This window comes from Charadrius vociferus, unplaced genomic scaffold (genome assembly GCF_000708025.1).
Source record: "Charadrius vociferus isolate BGI_N301 unplaced genomic scaffold, ASM70802v2 scaffold356, whole genome shotgun sequence".
NCBI classification, from domain to species: Eukaryota; Metazoa; Chordata; class Aves; order Charadriiformes; family Charadriidae; genus Charadrius; species Charadrius vociferus.
Window position 1 is genome coordinate 14467 of NW_009648717.1, and position 4751 is coordinate 19217.

General features: G+C 56.6%; 1 protein-coding gene across 1 annotated transcript in view; it reads left to right on the forward strand.

Annotated features, from left to right (window-relative positions):
• Positions 1 to 4751, forward strand: part of CSK (c-src tyrosine kinase) — a gene marked incomplete at its 5' end in the record, with an annotated part of 13279 nt that overhangs the window by 7721 nt on the left and 807 nt on the right. The window lies entirely within an intron of this gene.

Here is a 4751-nt window from a genome sequence, read left to right on the forward strand (position 1 = left end):
CCCCTGAGCATCCCCAACCCCCGCATCGCTCGGGGCAGAGGCTGTATGTCCCCCTGCCCACCGCTCTGTTCCCATCCCACCCATCCAACCCCCCCCCAAAAAAAAACCCTAATTCTGAGCCTGGGCTCAGCCAGACGCCGTGAGGATCTTTAAGGTCCCTTCCAACCTACACCATTCTACGCTTCCATGAGACGAGGGGGTTCAGAGGGAAGTGGGGGGACATCTCAGCAGCGTCCCCACCGCCGGCTTCCCTTCCCCAGGCACCACAGGGGGGTTTCCCAGGGGATGCTCTGCCAGACCACCCCGGGGGGAGGAGGGGGACGGCCAGCCAGAGGTGATGGCTTCATCAGGGTCCCCGGCTGTCACATCTCCTCCTGCCTAGAAATAAATGGGGGGGGGGTGTTCCTGTCCCTGGGTTGGCATTAAACCTCCCTGGTCAGCACAGGCTGGGATGGTCCTCAGCTTGTGGGCATCGGAGCAGAATAATTTGCAGTGCGCACACACAGAGGTGTGGATGTGTGTGTGTGTGTACGTACACGTGTGCGTAGCCAGAACGGAGGTTTGAGGGCGATATATGGCAGAGAGCAGCTCAGCCCGCGCTGCCGCAAGCAGAGGCGGTTGACATCCCCGCTGAGGGCTGCTCCGGAGGCACACGGATGCAGGAGAGTTCGGGACGCAATCAAATACAAGTTCTTAAAAAATAAAAATAAAAAAATAAAAATTCATCACGTGACACAACATAGGAGGTATAGCATATATGATACACGGCGCGCTCCGAGTAGAATTAAGGCTTAATGTCAAATAAGAACGGTTTTGACCCCTCCCTCTGGGATTTCTTCATCCTTAGGCGATAACAACAGATTTTCGGAACTGAAAGACTTGGTTCTATAGGAGTAGGAAGGTTTTACGTTGAAACGGCCTCCCTAGGTCACGGACAGGCAGCTTTGACTTCATTTCCATACAACGCTGACCCCCGCCTCGCCTTTCATCCTCCGCGGCCAACACAAACTAACTCCAGACGCTCTTGGCTTTATTTAACGACGAGCACATAACGTGAAAAGAAGTCATTTACTCTGATTATTTACAACACCCTGACCCTAAACTTTCTTTATTCCCTATGTTAGTGACGCGGCGGCACTCTCCCCAAGGTGAGTGCCGGGCAGAAGGCAACACCCTGCCCTTTGAAGGGGTGTTATGCTCAAGACCACGGGATGTTTTCTCGTTAACTTTGACAGCTGAAGCTTACGGTGGTCCATAAAAGCGCCGGGACCCTCCGGCCAGGCTGCCCCCACCCCGAGGTCCCTCTGCTTTTCACTCCTTCGGTGCCTCAGCATTTTCTTAAGAACTTCCCAATAGCTGTCACGGAGAAATAGTTGCCTTCTTCCAGGTAAGTAGTTTATACGGAGAAGCTGATTGCGCTGGTGAGGGTACACAACATACGTTCGTCGGCTGCTCTATGGGGAAAAAAAGATGATATTTCAGCAGACATTCATTAGTATTGAGGTTCAATGGGTGGCTGCTCTATTGCTTTGTCGCTGGTGGAGACCTCAGAGTTGTCCCCCACCGTCCCCAAGGTGAGAGCCACCCCACATCTCCCTGCCCCGGGGATGCTCCGCTCCCGGGCCTGTTCCAGATGCCATCATCACAGGATGGATGTCACCGTGCCTCGTCCCCCTGCCCGGAGCAGGCGGCCGCGTGGCAGCGATGGGCAGAGCAGGGTATCCCCATCCCGTTGGGAGCATCCCCATCCGCAGGTGGGAAGAGCAGAGGTGACTCTGCCGCTGTTGGACAGGGCCAAGCGCCGAGGTCCCCGGCGTGGTGCGGTGCCCGTCCCCACGGCAAGAAGTGACAATCAGCCGCCGAGTGCAAGCGTGACTTCTCCCAGCGGAGAAGCTGCCTGCTTTATTTAGAAATGCCTTCTCATTTCCTCCCCCGGCGCCGCTCCAGCACACACACACAATCTTTCCAGGATTAACTCACCTACTCAGGGTCTTCAAAGGTTTAAACCTTTGCCTTCCCCTGGATTTCAGGCTGGCGAGGATGCGAGCGCTGCCCTTCGGTGGCCTTGTTGCTGTTGCGCTGCCAGGGGAGGTGACAGACCCTTCCCCTCCCCTCTACAACCTACGGGGTAAGTCCAAGAACCCGCCGCTCCGGGAACTCCTGCCCAATTCTGATCCCCTCCAGGGATCTCTGGAGCATCCCATGAAACCCCGGTTGAAGGGAGAGCTTCCAGGTCTGGCTTTGGAGCCAGTTCTCCCGCTACCTGGCGAGAAGAGCCGAAATGATCCCTCTCACGGCGGCGGAGGAAACCGAACCGCTCGCATCCTATTCAAATCAGGTGTCAACGCCGGCGAGAGGATCTGCTTAACTTCCACCGCCTTGTCTGAGGCTGCCTGCTACCGGGGGACGTTTCGTCTCCCTCCCGTCTAATCCACGGAGATGTGTGATATAGCATAAGCTAATATAATGGGTCATGCAAGGATTTACATCTCATTACTGCAGGTTAGAGTCCTGGGAGGAGGAAGGATGAGTCATTCTTACTTGAATATATTTCGGGGATAAGGAAGGCTTCAGCCGCCCAAAGAAAAGCAAATGGGAAACCGACCACCTCGGTCACCAGCCCTCCCGCACCCTCTGGTTGCCCTCTTCCACCTCCCTGTGGGACACTGGCCACCTCGGAAAGGCCATGAGCCAAAGAGCCAAAGGGATGGGAGAGCCGCCAGCAGCGGCGAGACCTCACCGGAGCTCCTTCCCTTCGCTCCGTCCCTCCCAACCCGGTTCCCCAACCAGCCTGGGCTGCAAGCGGCTGCCGAGAACAACCTCGTGGTCCCCTTTTTCCGCGAGGCACGTCCTGGCGAGGGAGCATCCCTGCCAAAGGGGGGGGACCGCGTCCCAGCCGCCGCCGCCGGGAATCGCGTGCTAATTTTCACCTAGCTGCTTTGGCCGAGCGTTTCTGCTCGTCAAGAGCCGTTTTCCCTTAATTTCTCAGACAGGGAGGCTACATGGTAGCTGACCCATCTAACCCAGCTGGAAAAAATCGGTCCTGACTTCAAGTCTCTTACTGTTAGCGAACGCTTAGATAGAAATTCGGACTGAGCAAAGCTCCTAGGACCAGCCGCGTCAAAAATCTGCTCTGAACCCACCCAAGGCTCAAACCCGCCCGGCATCCGAGGGCAAAGCGGCTCCGGGATGCGAGCAGGGATGCTTTCCCTCCTCTCTGCCTCTCTTTTCATCCGGTCCTCGCCTGGCTGACAGGCAGAACTTGGACACGCTGTTGGCGACGGGCGGTCTGCCGAGTGCCTGGGGCTCTCAGCCTGTTTCTAAGCGGGCTGTGAATGCTCTCGGAGGGTTAAAATTCATTTTCCACTGGGCTGCCCATGGCAAGACGCTTAGTGGGTCCGGAGAGAGGTGTGGAAAAGTGAAAATCGTTGCTTCAAACAGTTGGTAGGACTCGCGAGCGGCCAGCTCGGCGCTGGCTCAGGGCGGGCAGCAGCCACGAGGGGCGTCTGGGTGGTGGGGAGATGCCGGGGGTGATGCCAAAGGTCTCCCTCCACCCCACGGCTGTGTGGAAAGGCGGTTTGCGCCTTCGGATGAACTCAGGGGAACTGCTGGCATCATTCGAGGGGTTCTTCTCCACCGGGATTTAGCCATAGCCCCGGAGAGCCTCCACCGGCACAAACCCCCTTCGCCCCTTCCAAAAGTGGGCTCTGATCCCTGACAGCAGTGGCCACTGCTTAACTGCTGACCAGGTTATTACCCAAGAAAAAGACCCGATTTTTTTTAAATTTTTCCTTTTAAGACAATTTTTTGCCCGGTGTTACCTTGGGCGATGGGGGGGAAGGGAGAAGATGGGCCGATTCCCCCCTCCCTCTTTCACTTTACTCTATGGCTTCACAGCTGTTCCATCATTTTAATCTGCGGAGATTGTCTTTAAATTTCGGAAATGAAATGATTTCCCCGCAAGCCGGGATTGGGCTTTGGATGGGCGCTGTTTTTTTCGTGAGCGGTGAAGAAAAAAGGGAGAAATGCACGTTCTAAGCCAGGCCGGCCATCTGGAAGGGAGGTGCGTTTCTCCTGCCATTAATTGCTCGCTCCCCACGGCCCGCGGTACGGCTGCAGTCAGAGGGAACGGCGGGAGTGGGAGCGGGAGTGGGAAAGGGAGAGAGTGGGGGTAGGACGGGCGCCAGGAGAGCTGGAGGGGCCGAGGGATTTACGCAACCAAATCAATGCCTGCTCCGTCCTCGGTTAGGTGACCTCATCGCGTGCGTGGGTCCCTGGGCCGGCTCCGGTACATCAGTGATGGCAGCGCTTGTGGCGAATTAATTATTAGAATTAATTCATGCCGTTAATAGGAAGGAGAGGAACAAGCTTTTGTGCGCGCCAGCCCTTAGATCTACAAGCAGACAACAGTTGCGACGAGCGTGTGGTACATATGGCTTTTACAGAGTGCTAAATCCTGTTTTTTTTCCTCCCAAAGGATGAGGAATTGGGTGGGAAAAAGAAAATAAAATATATATTTTTGTGGGTTTGCTCCTCGAAGGGCTGAACCACCCAGTCCCCAAACAGGAGGGGACGAGGCCACGGTGTCCGGGAGGGTCAGGCAGGGCTCACGGTAGCCATCACCGTGGCTTCATCCATCCCCGGTGCCCCGGGGCCGGTAATAGGGGTTGCCGCCGGGATCCGCTTCCTCCCGGGGCTGGGGGGCTCCGGGGGTTGAGGGTTCCCCCGGGGGGGAGGTGTGGGGTGAGGGG